Consider the following 23,659-nt stretch of genomic DNA (forward strand, 5'->3'; position numbering starts at 1 on the left):
AGGATCCAGCTGGCTGACATGAGTGGAGCCAGGCTGCTTTACACCACCCGTACACGCACTCCATTAACGTCCAAAGAGAGCTATTTATTATACAGCAGTTGAGGATTTGGCTCCATAACCAAATTTCTGTCCCAGAAAGTATACACGGCACCACCTCTCTCTAGAACACGGCTCCTTGTTACACCCAGGTCCTGAGGCTGCAGCTTCTCTACAGGTGGAGGTTCATGTTAATCTCTGCCTCTTCATTGTCACGCTGCCTCTCTAGGCTGTGACATCAACATGGTTGAGCCATCTGAGGCTTTCTAACCAAGAGCTGATGAAATTACCTCTGGAGACAAAAGCAAGAGTGTGTGAGAGCAGGCTTCAGTGCAAACTGGACCTCCCTGCTTCTCCCATGAAGCTTTTAAAATGATGGAAAGTTGTTTTGTCTTTTTTCCCCCCAGCCCTGTCACCTTGGAGGCTCCTGCCCCTGTTCTTAGTGAATCCCCTTTATCAGGGGGAAATCAGTTGCATACGAAGATGTTTTTTGTTTCAAGAAACTCAATGTCCGACAGGTTTGTCCGGTCAAGAGGGTCCCCTTTTCTGTCTTGAAGACCCAAAATGCTTTACAGGATGTATCTTGCAGCAAGATCATTATTGATTTTTCAAGGCTTTCTAAGTATGAAGCAACAGTGGGATCAGTAGATGTCTTCATACTTGCAAATTGACCAAAATAAGACATTGTGATTTTGGTGGGGTTTTTTTGGTGGTGTGTGTGGGTTTTTTTTGGTTTTGTTTTTTTTTTTTTTCAAATCCTGGATTGGTCCAGGTTTTGGGGAAGAAATGAGTTTGAGATAAAAGCTGAATACAAGATGCAGGTGTGAATGCCAAAGATGGTGACATCTGAGGGTTTAGTGCTGTATCTGTGGAGTTCTGGCTCACTAGACTCTGGCAAACAGGCCAGACTAACCTCATTAATTGCAACCAAGAGCCCTTCACAAAGCTGTGTCGTGATTCCTTCAGGCAGAGGGAGACAAAGCCCCTGTACGGAGAAGAGCTACCCAGAGCAGGGTGAATGTGGGGAGCAAAGGCAACCAATTCCAGAGCAGCAATCGGGGAATGCTGGCTCCAGCAGGGAGGTATTTTTCCAGTGGTGCAGGATCACCAGGGCTGAGCACGCAGCTCCTGCCCTGCCCAGCTGCTCCTTGCAGTCCACCATGGGGGAAAAAACGAATTATCACAGGGACAAACCAATGCCCAGGGCCCTCTGCAAGGCAGCAAGCTGCCTCCTAGGAGTGCCAAGTAAACTTTGGAGGGGAGCACGTCTCCCCTCTCAGTTGTCCCTCCCATGACTGCCATCTGAGATCTGCAGGGTTTGCCCACTCCTGCCTGCAATGAATTAAAATGTGAGCTCTTCAATGCAGCAAATGAAGTGAAACAGGTTAAATTCACTGCATAAAATCTTTATTACAGCTCAGAAGCAGTTGGGATGGCTGTGCCTCCTCCACCGGTGGTGGCACTGCCTGAGTGCTGCCGTGCCCTCCTGTGGTGTCACAGGGCTGGGAGTTCCTGGGGCGCAGGGGGCAGCGGAAGGCACCGCTTGCGTCAGACGATGCCTTTTTCTATCTGGAGCTCTGGTGACTGCAAAAATGAGAGCAGAGCCTTTGCAAAGGGGCTGGCTGAGAGCTGCGAGCGCAGCCACCCGGGGCCGAGACACATCGCCTTCTCCTGGGCTGCAGCGTAAAGGCATGAGGACTGCCGCCGTAAAGTGTACGACAAAAACAAATTAAATCTGAGTGCCTAAAGCAAAGCACTTAAAACCATACTTAATGGCCTGATTCCCAGAAGAGCATAGTCCTTGGACCCAAAAGACTTACTCCGGCACGTGACTGTGGCCTTTGGTGTATTTTTGTGCGTTTTAAGATGAAGTATTTTAGGAAAAGTTTCCCGGTGGCTTTGCTAATTTAATTTAGACAGGAGGCGGACATGTGGATCTGTGAACTCATTGGGAGTCAACTGCGCTTTATAGCCGGTGAACCTGGCTGTTAATTACCATGAAGTGAAACGAGCAGCCAACTCGTGCGGCGTCCTCCTGGCAGTGAGTGGCAGCAGGGATCGCTCACCAGGTCCCTGCACAAAGCCATGCCCCGCGAAAGGAAAGGCGCTCTCTCCTTAGCGTGTCACTTAGCAGCACGAGGTAGCAGTTGATGCCGTCTGAGGACTGCATTTTGTTGGCATTTGTTAATCCTTCTGCAGGATTTCGCAGAAGCAGGAGGAACAGGGCTGAGCTGAAGAGGATTAGCAGGAGTAATTTACAGGCTGGGATGTTACTCAAAGATATTCCTGACACGGGCTAGGACACGCTGATCTGTGGGTTTCAGAGAGTCTCCAATACAAAAGCAATTATCAAAGACCCGGTCCAGACCAAGGGAACTGCAGTGTCTGTTCCCTTTTGCTCACGTTTGGGTAGCCAAGGTTTTTTATTTTTTAAAAACTACTTTTCCCCCATTGTTTAACTGTTATTAACCTGAGCAGTTTGCTGTTGGAAGCTAAAGGTTTTTTTTTTTTTACAAGGTTTCACAAGAACAAGTCAATTGCAATGAAATGTTTGATGGAGAACAGTTAAAATGAATTGTTTTGACTTTCTATTTCATTTTGGTAATGACAAAATATTTTGTTTTGAGAACAGAAAAGCACTTGGTTTCCACATATTTATTTTTTTTCCCAGTCTAATTTGTATGGATTTTATATTACATTAAGGCATTAATTTTAAATAGCTTGTAGTGGCATAGAGTGCTTCACATTACGGCATTTTGATGTATCCATATGATTTTTATATTATTTTTTTTTTCCCCACACTATTTCTCTTTTGTGGGAAGGTTTGAGAACCCAGACTACTGTTTCCAATCCAGGAGAAGAATTTCCTGTAAAAATGGAAGTTTGCTTTTCTAACTACAGTTTCTACCCCAACAACTCCTCCTTTCCCTTCTCAAAATATTCACCATCCTTCTTCCCTCTGTCTGTCTTTAGCGCTTCTTCCTCGTTCTTCTTTTCTCCTTCCTACCCTTAGTATACTCAGTAAAAATCTCCTGTACTTCAAAGGGGAAGTGACGGTGTAGGTATAAACCACAGTGTAGCAGGAAGGGGCAAAACAGGGCTGTGGGCACATCAGGGGTAGATTTTGTTCCAGTGCAATAAATTTGCACCCCCACAGTCCATACATGGATGCACACACTATGTGTATTTATATAAAAATGACTACTCATGTCTGCAATATCCTTGTTCTTTTCTGTTGCAACTGTTTTGCTCCGTGATCGTGTCACCCATGACAGAGAATGGGTGGAAGTGGAACGTAGGAGTAACAAGAGGGAAAGAGAGGGATGAAGTGAAATAGGAAGCTGAAAGGACAAAAGACAGAATCTCCTCTGAAGGGTTGAGGGAAGCGGAGGAGACGTGTGTAGGTTGTGGGGGAGCGGGGATGCAGACTCTGGAAGAGATGCTGCTGGTGATGACAAAGGAATTACGGTGGCAGCTTTGTTTTTTCCCTTCTAACCCCCTCCCTCTGGCAGACTCGATGACAGTTTCATTTCGCCTAAATTCCTCTGTGTCGAACATCTCAGTTTTTCCATCTCATTTTCTCTCGCCTCTCTTATTTCCATTCCATTACACACCGCCTCTCCATCTCTGCAAGACCCTTCCCCACCCTCCCAACAGCTCCGTTTTCTCTCCCTGGCCGCCAACCATGCTCAGGCGGAGGAGGCACCCTTGCACACCTTTTTCTCTCTCGACTGGAGAGCCGATAGCTCCAGCGGCCTCTCCCTCCCTGCTCTCGCAACTGGGTGTCTCACGTTTGCCAACAGTCAGAGATCAGATGGGTCCAGGGAGACGAGAAATGGGGTAAAGAGGGACAGTATAAGTGTGTTGGGAGAGAAACTGCATAGGAGAGACGCTAGGTACATTGTTCAGGAGTGTCGAAAGAAGTTTAAAAATGAAGTCGATGAAAATCTATGAAGTTTAGGCTAGATTAGATTAGTTTAGAAGTGAAGCAATACGGGACAGAGACAACAAAAAGGAAGGAGAGGGACCAGCAGAGGAAGAGGACAGTCCTCCTTGCCTACAAGGAACATCTTTGCAGTCACTTGGCCCTTTGGATCTTGATAAGCTGTTTCTGGGGGGAGCAGAAGCTTTGTGATAGGGATGTTGTTCTAAACAAAACCTCTCCTCTTGATGAAATACAGACTTGACAGGGTCATTGCGTTTTGCAAGGTTGCCTTACTTTTGCAAGTCAAAAGAGAGGGGGGGAAAAAACCCCTAATGCTGCAATCTGTCTGTTACTTGGGAGTACTAAATGTCAGTGGAGAGAACACCTGGAAAACTTCTGGCTGTGTAGCTTAAAAGTACTGCAACAAACTTGTTGTTACCTAAATGGATTGTTTACGCTTTGTTTTCACAAATATATTAGATAGCTATTTGAGAGCAGTAAAATTCAAATACACACACACAAATATAAGTGTGTGTATATATACATATACTGTGTATATTTATTCAAACTGTAAGTTCTGTGTTGGTTAGATTCCAGTGAATTCATTACTTGCACAGATGCAGCTGGGAGCCCTATAACCTGGCACAGTTCATAACATTTCCTCCAGGAGAACCGACCCTTGCCAGTAACCTGGGAGCTGGTAACTGTTTGTAAGAGTCATACTACTCAGGCCCATTCCATTCCCTGGCTCTGGACCCTTCAGTCCTGGTAAAAGGGCCAAATACCTTTGCTCGTGCGATACCCATCACAAAGACCTTGTAAGTGTCTCCTATCCTTCACTAACAGCCGTGGCGGTCGGGCAGCCGCGCTTCATTTCCTGCGGAATTTCAGCTGCTTCGGTATTTATCAAGAGCATCTGTTAAACAATCTGGAGGGGAGCAGTAATGGTGCCATTAGTGCGGGTGTGAGGAGGGAGGTTCTCAGCAGCACAGAGACCAGGAGAGATGAGTCTGTGCCTTGCGCGTTTGGAGGTGTCGTGACCTTGGCTTCTTGTTGATGAGTGATGCTGCGTGTCTTGGAGCAGAAATGACGGCAGTAATGTTTCTCTGAATAGATGTGTTCTGGTCACCAGGGCTGGAGAGGGATGAAGAGGATGGATCATTAGAGAGACAGAAACAATCAGCATCTCGGCGTTGAGTTCTTACAGAAGCACTGTCCCTAAATGTAATGAGAAAACACAAGAAAATCCATGCAGGAGTGTATATATCCCCCTTCCCCTAAAGGTCCTCTTTCATATGGAGCCTTTTTTGCCCTCACTGACCCACTGATAGTACTTTTGGGCTCCCTAGAGAGTGAGCGATAGTGTGCAAAAGAAACTGATAATTAGTAACACACACAGAATGTAAATCCCTTTGCAAATAAAGCAGCTCAACTGGGCCTGCAACGTCCCTGACCTTCACCTGCCGGGCCCTAATCCTAATTTTAAATTTACAGCCACAGCCTCCATGACCTTCCTGAATTTCCGGTAGCTTCCTACCAAACCAACGTCAAAAATCCAATGCCTCTAGTTCTGCGTTTGGCTGGATGCGCTCTGCGAGGCGTTGTGGCACAGTGGTTGCTGTGTAAGAATCCTCTTTGCCCAGCCGTCGCTACACAATAATACTAACCGGTCCAGACCCGCCTTCTTTACCTAGAAAAGCAGCCCTGATGTGAGCATATGGTGCATATCAACTGTTGAACGGTGTCCAGAGTCCACCAGCAGCAGTTCCGCTCTCTTTCTGAAATGGAACTTAGTTCTAACAACAGTCAAAGTTTTGCCTATGGCAGATTTTTTCTTTCCTTTTATTTACGCATCTGCACACTTATATAGTCCTAATTCATTTCTTCAGTGGCCCTTCAGCTGTTATATTTTTGCTTGTCAGGGTGCTTTTTTAATTTTTTTCCCCTTATAAATATATAAAACATTTAATGAAGAAATAATGATATTTTCTCATGTCACTGACTATTTTTCCTGTCATCTTTGATGTGCTTGTAATGTGGGCGGACATATTATTTATGACCAGGGAAATTAAATATTATTTCACTTTTTTTTTTCCTAATGCAATCTGTGTCATCTTCCAGTTCCCAATTTCTTTCCATTAAAGTTATTGTCTTTGCTGTTCCACTCGACCGTTTGCTGTTGGTTTTGTAACAGCGCTGCCAGAAGATGCAGAAAAACATAATGGAGAAAAGAAATGGCATAATTTGCAGGAGATACTTTTCTCATCTCATTTAAATGAAGACAGTTTGTTCCTGAGTGTCAAAAACATCAAGAGCAACAAAAATATGGAAATTGGTAATTTCTTGCACTAGGAATACTTCCAAAGGTTTGGAGAGTCTGTCTGATTCTAGCAGCTACTAAAGATGTGTCCAAGCCAAACTTGCAGCATAAAACAACTTAAACCCTCAAATGCTTGAAATCCGGGCCTGATTTTTTTTAAGTCTTTGGCCCCAAATGCTTCTCTCATCTGCTGCTAGAATGTCCTCAAAAATTGAACAGGAATCACAATCCCTAACATATTCCTTTATCATTTGGGTGTTACAGAGACAAAACAGAGCTGGACAAGGTGATTGTGGGGGGTGTGTGACACAGCCTTTCACATTTGAGCTCTGCTTTTGCATTTTCTGGTCCTTCCATAATAGATGGCATGACAGGAGACCATAGGACAGGACCTTTTGTGCTTCCAGCATCTGCTCCAGCCAGAGGGACTCACCAGAGGCTCTTGAGTGTGAGTTTTCACACTCGGGAGAGTTGAGATCATCCCTCTATCCTGAACTCGTCCTGTGGTTTGTTTTTTTTCTTTAACCAGGGAAGACAGATGAGCACCTCTAGAGTTGATTCATCTCTTTGCTCTGCATTAGTCTCCTCTTCTATGATGAGTGGAATTGCCTTTCATGGGTGATGATTCCTCTACGGACTACAGAGGAAGCCCAGACAACCAGCTGAGTATTGTCAATCAACTTTAAGTTGTATAGACTAACGGGGGAGAAATCCCATCCATTCTTTCCATCTGTCCTATTTGTATTTTCTGCCACAACAGCTACAATACTAGTCTCCCGTAGGAATCAGAGGTGAAGGCTAGCAACCTTGAATGTTGGAGAAATAAAGAGTGCCCTGACTAGTTTTATCCCAGAATATTCCTTCCCATAGCTCGTGTCCTTTCATATTTCTTCCCAGTTGTTCCTCATGCTGCCTGTGTATTCAGTAGCATATTCTGCAGAGGAATTTTTCCCCTGCTTTCTTTTCAGTGTCACGGCTTTGTTTCATGGTTCCTAGGTCCTTGTATCGAAGTCAAACCCAAATAGCCTTCCTTATATCACCATTCTTCTCTTTTTCCCTTTTCTTTTTTTCCCCCCTCAACATCTCAGCAAGGCGGCCTGCTAATCTCTTCTTTTGCAAAGATTAGAAACCTAGTTTTTCTTTGACCTTTCTGAACAATCAGGATCTTGGAGTCCCCAAGATGGGTCGCCATTATCTCATCTTTTGGGCTGCCGACAATGATTAAGCAGGACAAAGGATGCGCTCAGAGCTATGGAGTTTCAACCTGTCCTTAGGGAGTACCTGGAAATAAAAGCAAGCAGAGGGGGAAAGCTCTGGTAAAAAGAAAGGCTCGACCTTTAGAAAACATCCTTGGCTGGTGCTTTCTCACCTTTCCAAATATACATAACTAAGATTTGCAAAAATAGGTCTCTAAGTGCAGACACCTGCCTCTAGACAAATTCCCTAGAGGACTGCTCCCACAGCATGTTCCACTGAAACGAACACTCAGGACTTTTGAAAATGAGGTCACAAACAGGAATGTAATTTTAAACTGTTAACTTTGCTTATGATATATCTAGCCATCTATCTGCGTGCTACGATCTTTAAAAGTTTTTCTTCAGGTTTAGGTTACCCCCGTACAACAGCTCAGAGCAAGGGATGACTCATACTTCTACCAGTCACGATCAATCTAACAACAGAGCTGTGGCTCCTCAAGGTGCAATTCCTTTACCAACTCCCGTTTCCAGCCAGTTGCTCATCTGCTGCTCGCCTCTCCCAAGGATAAAGAGCAACTCTTACCCATGCAGGGCCAGGTCAATCAGCAGCAGGTGAATTACCAGGAGCTGAAAAGCTTTCCCATCCAGTCCAAGGATTCATAGTGCGGTGGTTTGTTTCTGTGGACTCAAAAGAGCAGTGCCTATGCAAGAACCTCGTGTTTCTTATGTGCTCCTGTCATCTCACATAGGCCGAACAAACCAAGAAGTGATTTATAATATACTGTTATCCTTCCTTACTTCTACTCATCTTGTCCACGGAACAAAGGAGGAAACTAAAGTGAAGACAAATCACGTGGCAATACCATGACCATGATCTTAAATAGATCAGATGGTAGAGGGATATGTATAAAGAGAGCCGGCTGCATGCATACTTACATTCATACCTACGTACACACTGGGATGTCCCCATGGACAAAGAGAGGGAGATTTAAGTTTCTCACGCAACTCTCTTCTGCTTCTTCAGAACACCTCTACCGAGTGGCTGCAAGGGAAGTGAAGGCAAGGAGGGGTGACATTAGGAGAAAGTTAAGAAAAAAAAAAAATTTTTTTTTAAAAAGGGCTAAAGTATGAAGAATGGTCTTTGTGAACAATTCAGTCATTTATCATTATTTCATTGGCACTGTATGAATTATAAATTCCAGACTATAATGGAGTAATATCTCATCTCCTTTCCCCCTCAATGGGCACTGGATGAATGGCCAGGTGAGCTGCACTTGGACCAGCACCGTTCTCCAGAAGAGCCACTGTTCACCTCAAACTGCTCTCCAGAATTTCTTTTAAGTAAGTACATGTTGATCTTCTATCCGTCTTTTCCGGATGTTAAAATTAATGAGAACTTAGAAAATAGCTTTTATCTTTTTGAAGGAAGCATCACAAATGTTCTATTTTTTCTTGTTTTCCTATTGAAAAATAGAAAAGGTGAGGGGCAGAGAAACATAGAAAAAGAGAGCTGAAGTCAAACGATGTAGTTTTGCAATTTATCCAAGATCTAAGGGACAAATGTGGACACAAATTCTGTTATAGTAGCTCAGCTGATGGGCGGTAGCGTACTAAACTGACAGGAATCACCAACAGTCTCTTGGGTATTTTTGTACTTGCACAGACACACAAAGTTGCCTATAAAAGAATGGGTTCACGGTCATGATGTAAATGGGATTTTGCTTCTTCAAAACTAGTGTTTCAGATCAGAGAGCTCTGACTTTTGGAGTATACCTGTTGTAGCCACAGAAGAAGCGTCACCTCAAATGCACTAAGAGGGTTAAAAAACCAAAAATATTCCTGCTGCAAGAGATTCAAGGAGCTGTGAAATCTGGTTTAAGAGGTAGATAATGTGGTGTTTACTTAGTAGACTATCAGGATCTATCAGAAACTAACAGTAGCCATAAACATCAATGGATCAGTTTCCATCCAGTTATATTACACTTTGGCTGTGTCACAGCCGAAATAAGAGGTCCTAAATAGAATAGCTATTATCTTGATATTATTAATTTGGTGGAAATTTTTTTCAATTTTCTTTGTCACATGTTTATTTCCATACCTCTTCACTACTCACACACAGAATTCCCTCCTGCTTCCATAGCAGCTTATCGCCTACCCCCAAAGGCCCTTCCAGGGAGATGGAGCCCTGAAGCATTTGAGGTTTTGGGAACAGAGGTCTCTGATACAGTGTGTGGGAAAAGGAACATCCTGTCTTAAGAAGAAAATTCCCCAGTGTACCATTAGGAATTGCTGCGGAATTGTATTTTCCTCTGAGAAATACACTGAGCTTGATTCTCAGTTATGTCATCTTCTTTCTTGGAGCGAGAAAAAGGTGGATAGAGGAGGAAAGCAGGCTAGGAGCCTTAACCCAGCTTCGTGATCCTTGAACCCCAGGGCTTTAAAGAAGCCTAGCATCTGCATTTGAAGAGGTCCTTCTGCTCAACCTTTGTTTCTTAAGTACATTGCATTTACACAGAGCTCCTGAGCACATCCACACAGATGCTGATAAGAGGCTGGCAGCAACAGAGAGATTATTTTGTTTGAATTTGAGGTTTTCCAATAAATACACCTGAATCTAAATCCTGTCCTTTCAAAAGTCAAAGGGTTAAAACTTTTCATCACGGTAAGGCACTCCCCGAGCTATCTGCACTGAGGGCTCTCTGAAGGAAGGCAACGTTGTTGACCCAGACATCACTAACTTCTTTGCTTCTGAAAAGTTCTGGCTGCTGATAAACCTTTGTCCTTTTTCTTTGATTAGCTTTACTCTGGCTATAAATCCTATTTTGTCTTGTGCTGGGGTCTGGCCAAGGAAGTATTTCTATTAACCTGGAGCCGCTGGGGAGTAGCTGGTTCTTACTGTCAGGGGATTGCAGGCCTGAGTATCCCCTAACACTAATGTTTTATTTTCTCTTGAAGCCCCAGTCTAAAAAGGAGATCCATGTTCCTTCTGCAGTTATTTTGCTAGCCTTGAAGCTGGCAGTCGTGTGGGCAGGATGTCATTAACTTAAAGATGGCAGTCATTAGAATTTCCATCTAAAATCTGCTCTTCTCACGGTCTCCACGTCTGCTGTCTTTGCTGTAAGCTTTAATTTATCCATTCATAGAGTGGGAACATACTCCCACTACTTTCATTACCCAATTGACTTCAATTAAAAGATCTATAACACTTCCCGTCTCGGAGGGCTTTGAGTTGGTATCCTAATGTCAGGGGCCCTTGCAATGGATGGGAATGGCAGTCAGTGGCAAGAGCAGCGATTTCCATGTACGAGACCCGATGGGTCGTGTCGCACCCCTGTGCGACGCTCTCATCCGCATTCATTGGGAGCCACCTGTGAGTCCCTGGATCTTCTATGATGTCTTCAGCCTAAAAGAGGAAAGAGAGCCTACTTTTACTCCCTGATGCTTTCTGCTCCCTTACGGCATTTATTCTAAGCCTTCCCACCCCGAGGCTGTGGAGCCTTGCTAAGTGCAGTAGCCGCATCACCAGAGCACCACAGCAAAAAAAAAAAAATCTCTCCATCTCTGCCTTGTGCCCAGGGTCTGTGACATTCCTCCATATCTCACAGGTGTAAAACGAGTACCAAATATGCGCGGTGAATGTTAAAACCCCTTGTCCCCAAAGGCAAACTCTGTAGTGACTTATCCCTGGGAGACTCTGGGATGTTAAAATTGGTGTATTCTCTACTTTCTGTTATCTCTACTCCCTCTGAGCCTTTTTTGCAGTGTATTTACTGTCCCTTTACCCCTTTCCCTGTGCTAGCTCCCCACTCTGCATAGCCAGTGCCCTCAGCCAGCGGCACTTTATCTGCTTCCAATGTAGCGTGTCCTGGAAAGAATTATAGCATTGCCTTTCTCTCGACAGCTAGGTCATCTCTCAGTAACATACAATAAGCTGTACTTGGGCCAAAGGAAATGGGTTTAGCCTGGCGGGTAATTAATTTTCTCAGGGTTCAGTTTCCCACACCGAAATTGGTCTCCGTCTGATCAATTAGAAGAACATTTCGCAAACGAAACTGATTATGAATCATGGGTTTCACTTCAGTTGTGGAAAACCTGATACATGACTGTTGGAGCAAAAAGTAGAGGGAAGCTTCAGCCCATTTATCCCAGCTGCCGCTGAGAAGTGAAAACAACACACATCCCCCCTCCCAGCTCCTTCAAGGAGAAGAAAGTGTTGAGACTCCACCAGATCACAGCATATTTCTGAAAATGGTCCTCAAGTCTCCTGGCCAGTTGTCTCCCTGGTCATTGAAGCTTCTCCCCTGGCCTAGCACTGTCCTGGGGCCATCCCTCTGAGCACTGGCATAATTTAGCTCTGGCAGATCCTCTTTCCTTTTGCCTCCAGGTGTGCTAAAAAAGAAAAAGAGTTTTAGGATGAGGAGCATCCCCAAGACGTCTTTAATTCAGATGGAATGTGTTTGAACAAGCAAAGGAATGATCTCAGACAGCTGAGGTTTCTGTATCGCAGCCAGCTTCTCCTTCCCACTTTCCTCTGCAGGTAACAGTCACAGAAATGACGGCACTCTTTTTGCTTGAAATTTAGCTTTTAAGAGAATGACAACATTTCCATTTCAGCCACGAGCAAACACACAGGATCTGTCTCACGCAGTGGGAACAGATACCCAGTGCCCCACTTGAGTAAGGAGAACACTCTCCATCCCTCTGCTCTTCTTCCTGCCCCACACACCCCCCAACACTGAGCAGGACTGTTCATTAGTTCACATGCTACTGTGTCTTTAAAACGTGCCCAGTGCTTTACTTTAAAAGAAAGGGAAAATAAAGGAAAAAGAAATAAATAATAACTTCAAGTGTTCAAATGAAATTTTGCTGAGAACTCTTTTTTTTTTTTCTACTGAAAAAGCCATGACACCAAACTTTACAGTCATCTCAAGCCTTGAATAGTTTTTCATTTGTGTCAGATTAACCAAGTTAAAATTCCCTCTCACGGACTCGGCATTTAGAGGTATTATACTAGAAGTAGCTTAATAATTGTCACTTAAAAAAAAAAAAGAAAAAAAAAGAAAAGAAGAAAAAAAAAAAAGGCATTTCTTGGCAGTATGCAGGATAAACAAAGAAATGCAATTTCACAAAGCAGGACCTGCTAACCGGGACACGCTGCGGCCAGAGATGGGGACCACGGCTGGGCCTTCCCGTGAAACAAGCCTGCATATGAAAAATTCATCACCTCAGGTCACAGGCAGTAATCTCATCTGTTTTTATACACCAAACTGGGTCAAGCCCAGTTAGTGCCTGGGCAGGACACGCTCTGGAAAAAGTACATTAATAAAAAGAGGTGCTGCAGAAAGTGGTTCTCGGAGGGCAGGTATGTAGGATTTTGTATAGTTCCTATATATATATACATACACGTATAAAATATATTACTATTTTATATACCTCCTTTTTCCTTTATCTCCCTAACGTAGACCCCTCAGATGGAGAACTGCGTTTGCGCTGAAATGTCCTAATTTGTAGTCGAAATACGTAATGTATTTGCGTTCTCATATACTGACCTTTATTTATGCTGGAGAAGTGCATTTGGAAGGGAGAAAAGGGAGGCTTGTGATGCTTAACAGCTTCTGTAGGAGGAAACTCTACAACGTTGGGTCGCACCTGAGGCAGCTTTGTCACCAGCGTGGTTTATTCTTAATGAATGGAGTCTCATTGTCCCAGGGGAGTGGCAGTGTTGATTGTGGCTTTTAGTGAAAAATGTAATACTGTTGTGTAACTTCAAACTGAGGGGCAAGACCTAGAACATGAAGAAAGACATACCTGACTATTATGCTGCTAGAAGCAACTGCAGAGAAAGGAGGACTCTCGCTCCTGCAGTAACCCCTGCTGCTGGAGAAACGTATACTGCTGAGGAGCTGTTGAGGAATGTTTAAAGAGGAAATTTCCTAACTGAACAATCATACCTAAAATAGTATTCTGGCTCCAGACTCCTAGAGACGTTGCTTTTAAGATGCAATGGAAAACCGACGTCCTGACCTCTTGTGGTCACTAAATATACGGTGCCAGATTTTCCAAGCACATGATTGTTTTCAACACATGGTCTCCTCCCTAAATTTTTATTTGCTTTACTGAGTAATGTTATCCCCAGGCCTCTCTTCACAATTTCACCAGGGTGGAAACTTGCTCGGCGCTCCTAATTCTTTTGTAGAAGGTACAATGAGAGACCTCCACCCCCGACAAATTCCAGAACACACTGCAATATGGCTGCAGACAATGAAATAATACTGGCATGTGACCTGTTGTTTTTCAAGCATTCCTTGGAAGCGGTACTGCCTTTTAGGGCATGTGAAATGATCCTTGAATGTAATTTGACAATCAAAGTTCAGAAGTAACAACAAGATCTTTTTAGAATGAGAAGGTGCAGGCTAACTGTAAGAATTTATTTTTATCATTGCCTTGAAATGTTTCAGGACATATTCAGCACAGAAACCATCCTTGAAGAGCTGACATAAGCAGTAGGGTGAAGTATCTTTTGCATGGGTGTTGGCAGTCTAAATTATACGAGATTCAAGTTTCCAATATATCTTATGGTTACTGTCTGTGTCTAGTGAGTTTTGCTGTAAAGAAATGATGGGTTTTGAGCCAACCATCTGGCATGACCACATGGGAAACCAGACTTTGATTCACACCTCTGCAGGCTGGAGTCAGATGCTAAGAACACTGAGGACCTGACTGCAGGGCTTAAAAACCATCATTCTTTTCACTCCATCTTTGCCCGGTCCTATCGGGGCACTATACGTACAAATACAGTCAAGTACAGTGACTACTGAAATTTAAAAAAAAGGCTGAAAAATGGAGGAGGAATCGCTTATATGGCTGGGGGAGGAGGGCGGGGAGAGTGTTAAAGACAGGAAGGGGGGGGGAAACCCCAACCAGGTAGATGTAAACATGGTTGACCTACTGCCTTTTAGGTTGCCTTCTGGTTCTTTTGTAAAGAAGTAGTCCCTGGTGTTAGGTATGGTTTTCTTCTTTCCGTAAAGCTGTAGGATTAATTTATTTGTATAAAGACTTGAGCTAGGGAAAACTGAATGCTATTCGTGTGGGTGGTTATTTGGTACTGCTTTTTTCTTGTAAATCTAAAGGCTTGGTGTTTGCTATGACCATGTAGACACAACCTGAACTTCCTTCTTCCTCCTCTGACAATGCCTCTTCTCTCGTGACCATCAGCATAATCTGTGATTTCTGTCTCATACTCCCTGTACCCACAAATTCAGAGTGGGTGGGATAATTCACAAGATGTCAGGTATTTGAGTAAGATACTTGTCTGGATGAGACTGGTGAATGACTTAGCTAATGCTGCTTGGGTTAAGAGGATGTTGATAACTGAAAATCCAGTCTAGCAGTTTTTAGGTTTCAAATAGAGGAAACTATCACACTGGTTCTGTCCAACCAGTGAGCACATTTCCCACTATGTATCGAACAAACCAAAGCCAATGGCATTTCGCTTCTGGAAAGCCAGCTAAGAGAGAGAATGATAGTCATGCAGCTTCATGGTCATAAAGGTCTGTGCTGCTGCTGTGAGGTCATCACAGGATGAGGTGCAAATGCTGTAAATGAGGGAAGAAAAGACAATTTCATACTGTAATACATTATGGACAAACAGCAAACAGATGCTTACCCTCTTTGTTTAATATGGGGAATAAAGCAAAAATAGTCTACAAGACGGAAGCAGAAGCCTGTCTCTTCTTTAACGATCTGCACTCAACCATGCTCAAAATAGCCACTTGGCAACAATTTGCTCAGAGGGAAAAAGGTGCGGGGTCCAGAACATAAGGGCACAGCTGTAACAGCAGCAGAATTGAGCCAGTATGTTGGTTTTGTTCATTTCTGCTCCTGAAGTCAGTCCAGGTTGGTTTTGCCACAAGCCAATCATGCTTTGGTAGTTGGTTTGGGAACTGAATGTTATACGAATGGCAGAGTTGCAAGGTGGTGACTTGCCTGCAGTGCACAACCGCAGCCAGAGGAAGACTTTAACCACCATCTCCTCCTTCCCTGCTGGAGTCTGGACGCTGGCTTTGTTCCCAGGGAAGAGCTGTAGCTCCTCTCCCGGAGGCAAAGTCTGCTCTGAGACCCACTGCAACGTCCATGCTCTGCTGAGGAAGTGAGGAAGACTCCAAATCTTTTTTGTCCTTTTCCAAACAAGAATTGGAAGGAAAACAAAATACCACCAGGGACAAGGAACTGTTCTACAAATTCTGTTTCCATGTAGTATTTCAAGATATCCCTGGTATATTTGGCTTCTAATATCAATGAAGTATTTCTTCTGGTTAGAAGATGAAAGGAGATATATGAACTGCTCGGTACTGATTAGAAACTCTCAGGAAGCAACTGAAGTAGGGACTGTCTCATGGTGTGATTTTATTAACTGCAGATTCAACGGTGAAGGTGACACCAGGTAGAGGGGGGAAACGTGAAAGCAACCCCTTTTGGTTGCCAGGACTTTATATTGATTTGGCATCTTCATCATCATGTGACATGATACAGGAAGGAACAAGATGAGGTTGGGGTTACAGTTCATTAATGCCCCTCATGCGCCTGGTAAATCCCCACCAGCTTCTGTGGTCCCTCGCGCAGCGGGGAATGACTCCTGACCAGGTCGTCTGGGTGATATTTCAGGCAAGAATGGAATGATTTCGAGAATGGCTTTCTCCTTTCCAATCTGTGGTCAGATAACATCCCTGTGGCAACCATTGCAATTGTCTATGCGGAAAAGTAATGTTCAGAAAGTAATTTAATGTAATGGATTGTTTAGCCTTCTTTTAATTAAATGTAGCAGCTGGAAATAAGAAGACAGCTTTGTATCACCAACCAGTTCTCTAATTGCAGGCGTCCTTCTTAGACCCTACTTAGTGTACGCTTTCAGCCCAAGTTGAAAACCTGTTACTATTGCTTAAACACCCCAAAACATTATGATTTTTTCCACCTTTTGTGAAATGTTGTGGTGGGATGGTTTGTTTTGTTTTGTTTTGTTTTGCTATTTATCTCTCTCCCCAAAAGTCAAACTGCTGATGAGAAATCTGTGTCAAAAAGCTCAACCAGCTTCACAAATCATCTCTCGGAGGAGTCCGGCAGGCACACTAGGGAGGATAGTCCTAAAGTTCCTTGGGAAACTGTCCTTTTCAAATGACTAAATGAAGAGCTCCAACTGTTTATTCCCACCAAATGATTTGGGCTTTTTGAAGATGACTGAACACATTGATGGGCCTTTCAGCTGAGCCCCTTTCATGTAAGCACAAAAGACGGCTTGTAGATTGTATCAATAAAACTGTGACTCAGATGGTCATTGCAGTTGTAATGTTGTCAGGCACATTTCTGGGAATAAGAGTGACTTCAAAGCAAGACCATTTAATGGCATCGTTTGCTCCACAATTTTGAAATGTAAGGCTTTGGTGGATGCACCAGCTGTAAGAACTGTGGGGTTTGGTGTAAAAGGGTCAAAATTCAGCTGTGTTACAAGGGCAGGATAACCAGGATGTTAAAAGTGTGTATTTTCCCTATTGCTCTTACAGTGAGTAGCCCAGAGCTCCTAGCTCAGATGTAAGCATCCACATGGCAGATGTCTAAAGGCAGGTGACATAAATCCACCCTGTGCAAACCGGTCTCCTCCACGTTTTCCTAGCTTTTATGATTTCCTTTTTTACCATTCGCATTGCCTTCCTTCCTCTCCATTTCTCCATCTGTGCGTCCATGTAGAGGGAATAGCTTTTGTGAGATTTACTTCAAAAAGCTTGATACAAGGAGATCACTGGAAGACAGATGTATCCTCCTGGCTTGCCCTTAAAACTGGCTAATTGCCCAGTGCCCAAGGCCATGGGCAGGAGGCCCAGTAGGTCAGGTGAGACCCTCGCACAAGTGTGCCTGTGGCCATGGAGAACAGCTTACACTCCCGTTCCCGTTTGCATCCCCATGAATTTCCTTCTGGCTGTGCACAAGGCTAACGACAGGTTTGGAAGCAACATCTGTACTTAATGGGAAGCTGGGCCAAGACGCCGAGAGTTTTCCAAACAACCCTTTGTCTGGTGCGTAAATCTATACCTATTCCCAAATGAAAAAAAGCCATGAGGAAAAGACAATGCTGACTTGCAGATTTGTACAAAAGGTTTTTTAAGCTCTCTGGTGGGGTCACTCACAACTGCTAAATATACTCAATATTTCTTTCCTCAGTCTCACTATGGTGCTTTATATTTTTCCTCTTGAGAGGAGAAGGGAATGCTGGCATTGGCAGGGGGAAGACAGGGAGAAACAGTGGGTTTAGTCTATTTGCTGTTAACTTTACCACGTGCCTCATCAAGGTTTTTTCCAGTTCTCTTGTCTTGATCCTCAGGGAAAAAGAACTGGGGAGGGGGGAGAAGATGGGGAAAAGGAAAAGCGAGGGCTTTCTGTGTGTGGAAAGGAGGATATTTTGACAGAATGGGTGATGGTGGCTAGGGAAAGGGGGGAACAGGCAAGTAGTAAATGAGTTTGTGTTCCTGGTTGCTGAATAGCCCCAGGAGGTTCCCAGCAAGTCTGCCGCTTTTTTATTGGAGTTTTGTGCCGGAGTTATAAACCCTTTAAATGAGTCTAGATCATTAGGGAAGCTTGGCTGATCACTGATGAAAAAATATAACAATTAAAACAAAGGGCTGGAAGAGGGAAGCGGGGGGAGAGGGAGCTGGGGGTGAGCGATTTTAATACTTAATAACAAATACTAATAATGGTACTGAGTTGGGGACTAATTAAAAGTTTCTAAAAAGAGAGGGGAAGAGAGTGGAATTAATCTGGAGTGTTTTGTCTGGCAGCTTCCATGAGTGCCTGAATAAACCACCCTGGCTAGGAACAGAGAACAAAACCCTGGGAGTTGAGCAAAGCGCCGGCGATAGATGGATCTAAGTCGTGGTGAAGCGCTTCTCAGCAGACCGGTCTGGCTTCTCTCCATGGCTGTGTCTTTTGATGTTTGCCCCATAGTCCGGGACTACCACCATTCGTTCTCCCACATGGAGCAAAGGGGCTGGGGAGGGGGAGCGAAGTGAAGAGTTTGAAGGGTGGAGAGAGCAAAACCCTCTGAAAATGGGGCTGGTTTAGGGGGAAAGAGGTCTGCATGCCGTAGCATAGATCTGAAAATCATTCATGCAGTGACTCCTGCACAGATAGCTTGGGTAGGAGTCAAGGAAAAAGATCCATGAGGGACTGACAAGTGCAAGTGACTCAGGGAGCCGCTTGCCACAGTTTTCCAGAGGCTGGAAGAGCATTCAAAGGAAGAACCACTATATACTTGCTGCCTTCTCACACTACTCTTAGCTATTGGCTGGTGTCAGGACAGGACAGTAGGTTAGACGGATTTCCATGGCTGTTCTTGTTACAACCCTTCCTTCTATCAATGCTGTCTTCAAGTACACAGCTACCCCTCCAGAGAGAAACGTTCCCAAAAGCAACCCTCTCATTGGTTTGCCTCCAGCCATGTCCTGGGGGCTGGGGGTGGTGAAAGCTGAAATAACCAAAGCAGCAACTATTGCATTTCACTAACCAGTTCAGCAGCTGCGTGAGGGACTGTTCAGGCTGGAGCAAGCATCGGATAAGGTCATTTGTGTGCAATTTCAGCGAAACTGTTGTCAGGCACCACCACTGCCATCTTCCACGTTACATCCTTCTGGATAAAAAAACCTGGCTGTGGGTGAATGCCAACTTCAGACACAATGCTCCTTCCAGCACCTAGCTCCTTTTACTTTCTCATCTGTGCAGGCAACTCTAAGTTTTAATTATGGTAGCTTTTTGCTGTTCTTTATCTTAATTAAGTCTGACTTGCTGACTATTTCATGGGAGATTATGTCTGGGAAATGCCTTCCTGACTTGAGTTCTGAATTGTGGAAGGAGAGATATGAAAGCCATCACCACTGGATGTGCCAGGCAGCTCCATCCTTCAGGCAGCAGAAATGCCATGCAATAGGGACTGGATATGCAGCGGGACCCGGGAAAAGCTCAGCTAAAATGGGACCATACACCTGGAATGAGCACAGGGCGAGAAAGCCAAGGGTCTGGCTACCTGGCAGGTAGAACAGATTTCCCAGAAAATTCCTCTGTGTTATCCTATCTGGGATCTGATTTTTTCCCCTTTCTTCAGTAATGCAGCGCCAGGTAAATTCAGTTATAATGCAAACACCAGCAGAGTCCCCTGAGCCCTGAGACATGCACTCTGAAAAGCCCGCAGTCGTCACAGCCAGCGTTGCCACAGCTCTGCTTTGCGTTATTTCAGCCCCACGCGAGAGGAGCTAAGGTGCTTACGGTGGGTCTGCGTGCGGTTTGGCTTGAGAACTCTATCTTGGCTCCTGATATAGCCCTGAAGCGTCCAGCAGCAAGCTTTGCTATTCTGCACCAGGGCTCTTTCTGTCTGTAAATACTTCTATTTCAGCAGCCTCTCTCCAACGTGACAGATTTGCTATGAGGAACCTGGCAGCAAAGATTTTTTCTCCTCTCTCTCTCTCTCTGACAAATGTATAAAATGTATTAGCTTTTCATGTTCTAATTTATGATATAATAAACTCCTCTGTGCCCTGGCCTCTTTCAGGGGTTGAAAGTGAAGTGTTCCACTTGCCTGCTTTGGCGAAACCCTACCGAACTGTGGTGGGAAGGAGGGGCTGGAGAGAGGGATGGGGCAAGGGGTGGAATTGGAAGGAGGAGAGGGGACATAGGGCCAGCAAGGCTGTGGGGGGAAAGGGGAAATAAGGACATCTTTTATCATATGGTTTCTCATTTCAGTGGTCATCATGTGCTTCCCTGTGGGATTTACACGGCTCTGCTCCTTGTGCTGGCAGAGCTTCTCCAAGTGACTGAGCAGTGTCCACGTTTGGACTTCTGAGGTAAAAGTAAATTGCAAGAAGGGAGTGGTTCTGCACGCACCCATTCAGGATGAAAGCATGGGAATGCAGGAGTAGGATGTGGAAAGAAAGAAGGACTAGGTTTTACTGGTAGTGACGGATTTACTTGACAACATCACTTTAAAAAAAGAAAAGAAAAACTCAGTGGAGTCCAGAGGATCAGTGTCCATCCTGTATCAGTTTGGGCACACACTTGGCGTGCTCTTTGTGTAACTGAAGCACAGAAACCAAAGCTCCCAGTCAGACCCACTCATTCTGTAACCACAAGTCCGCTTTTCTTCCCATCCTTTTCCTTCTGTCTTGTTTGTAACTCTACCTGAAGGGACCTTCTGACAAGGTAGGGCCCTTACCTTTATTCATCAGATTGCCAAGAACTGAAAAGAACGCATTTGTCCAGCTAATGAAATGATCACTGCTGGGTTGGTTGGTTTGATTCACTTTGCTCTGAATAAGTGATTTTTTTTGCACGTAAACAGATTTGGTTCTGGTATTTTACTATTACTACTGGGGAGAGAGGGTTATGTTTTCATAGATAATATATATACATCCATGACGTGCAGGTAGCTTTACGCTACAAAAGGCTGCTGTATGGTGGACATCTGATGTCTTTATAAGGCTGAGAAAGCACGTAAAAAATTGAGAGAAAAGGAAGTCTTTGCAGGAAAAAAACCCAAAACCACAGCAAACCAAAATGGGAGACAGACCAAGTGGGCAGTCGAAGTGCAGAACGATGGTCTACAAGGGCCCAGTCCTCAGCTTGATCCATTTCCAGATCCGTTCATATTAAAGAATAACCCAAATCCCCAGATAGACCATTTTGAGTCTTCAAGCTGTGTCTCAGACCCTTCTGAGTTCTTGGAACATATTATTGATCTTTGCTTATGTCAGTTCCCCATTCATTGAAATATTTGTGGATCCTCAGCACCGAGCTGTGGGTTCAAAGCTGAGTGCGTCTTTCCACCCCCTGGCTTTTCTCCTCAAGGCAAACCATGAGGTGTATAAGCCAGTGCCTGGAATTAGTCTGTGTTAGCATCTCTATTGGCAATGAAATTCTTAAGCTTCTTGAAACCCCAGCTTGCATTAGGAGCCTGTCCCATGCAGAACTCAAGCATGTTACCATGGTGCGGAAATATCAGGACAGTCAAAGCTGTAATCCTTGTCTGCAGGGATAACCATAACCCTGCTCGCCCTCCTTCCTCAGAGGACATAGCATTTTCTAATGCTGCACAGGTACTTGAAAGAATGCTCTTTTTTTGTTATACAAACAAACAACGTGGCTGACTTATCATCACCAGACCTTCTGCAGAGCGGCGCCCATCCATCAGTCCTCTGGGACAGGTTTGCCGTAGGATTAGCTCAGGTGAAGGACACAGAAAAGGTGTCTGTAATGCTGTGGGATGGATTTGCCACAGGATTTGCTCAGGCGAGTGATACGGGTTCGTATGTGTAGGGTCCTATTGATGGATTTGCTATAGGATCTGCTTGAAGATGAAGGGGAGCCTGTCAGCCTTCTTACAACAGGCTACGCTGTTTGTACCCACGGCCTCAGGTACAATAATCTTGTTGCAGGATTTTCTTGGGTGGGACAAGGGTGTATGTAAAACTATAAATAAAAACTTAAGGGCAATTAATGCTGTAGGATTTTTCCAGAAGAGAAACAAAGTCTCCCAGACCGACCCCGGTAAGCGTGTTCTGCATTACCCCAGCACGTGTTGTCAAACCAGGATGACTTGTTGCTTATGGAGCTTCTCGTGATCATCAAACCAGCTGAAAGTCTGGCTTGAGTAATTAAAATGCTAATTGGAAATTCACCATTCATCAGAGGAAACAGCAATGAGTTTCTTTCTTTTCTTTTTTTTTCCTTTTTTTTTTTCTTTCCTCCAGCATTTTCTCTCTAGTGGTGGCAGATGTTGGGGTTGTGAATTCATTGTCTGCCAGAGACACAGCAAAATCCTCTTTCCAAACTAGTTTTCTGTATTTTTGTTGATTGTCTGCTTAAATTAACCTTCTCTAATGAGATGAAGATACGCGGGGTATGCCTGTAATTTACGGGCTGTGAAATTAGTTAGTACGGATATAATACATCCTGGTGGGTGACAGGGATTAGAGAGCTCTGAGAGCACCCAGGTAGTGGAGAAGATGGGAAGTATCTTTACTGCACGATTCCTAATGGTGGGGAGGATTATCCTGTCCGTCTGTATGCACACACACGCACGCTTGGAGGCTTTGCTCAGGACCATTAGATACAAGGGGCTGGAGCTTGCCCTCTCCTCTGAGGAGGCATTTACACCAGTAAAAAGGGAGTATAATGTGGAAGTGCTGCCACATCACCCAGTTTATATCCAGCCTTCACCGTTGTCGGCAGAGAAGCATTTGCTGACTTGCTGCCAAGCCACCTTCCAAATAAAAGCCAAACATCTTGGGGATGCGGGATTCAAGGAGACACACTGAGTCCTCAAATAACAGCCCCTTTGATGTCATCCCCACTCGGATTTGTTCAGGGAATGAGTCTACATTCCTCTGTCAGAGTGTGGTTTTTCAGGCAGGTTTCTGCTTGGGCGTGCTGAATTTGGCTGTGTCACTGTCCTCTGCTGGAGAGACGAGACTCATAGAGCTTTCCCTGATGGCCATAAAGCTTTGCAGGCTGCTGAAAGGTGTCTGGTCAAAAAGACTTGTCTGAAATTTCTCAGTTGATTAACAAAAGAGCATGTGGCTCCACGAGGAAAAGTGGATGACTTCTAATGAAAGGGTTTAAAGCTTCAGGTTTGGATACATCCTCCCATCCCTCCTCCCCCAGGTCTCCGAGGCTCGCACTCCAAATATTTGGATCCGAACACCAGATTTCAACTCTCCCACTTGATAAGAAGGTGATGTTTGAGTTGTCTCTTGCTCAGGCACAGATCAATGTGCAAACAAACAAAGGAAACCTCCTCTCGAGAGGTCACACCGAGACTTCCCCCGGCACACAGTGGCACAGTCCAGTGGGGAGCACCAAGTGTCCACACCGGCGTGTCTCCTTCCTTGGTTTGTAAACCGGGGAAGGGAGGTCAGATACTCGCATGGCTGCCGGCTTCCAATATTTTAGGGCTAATTTATGCCAATAGGTGTTTGAAACACTCTCAGCCCTCAAGACATTAGTACACACCTCCGCTTTCATTAGGAAAAAAAAAAAGGAAAAAAAACCAAACAACTTTCTTTGTTTTCATGCTGAGCAGATAATCTGGATGTTGTGTGTCAGATTCAATTTGAAGGCTGTAACAGAATGACAAACAAAAATCCTCCC

The sequence above is a fragment of the Chroicocephalus ridibundus genome, chromosome 15 (genome assembly GCF_963924245.1).
Source record: "Chroicocephalus ridibundus chromosome 15, bChrRid1.1, whole genome shotgun sequence".
NCBI classification, from domain to species: Eukaryota; Metazoa; Chordata; class Aves; order Charadriiformes; family Laridae; genus Chroicocephalus; species Chroicocephalus ridibundus.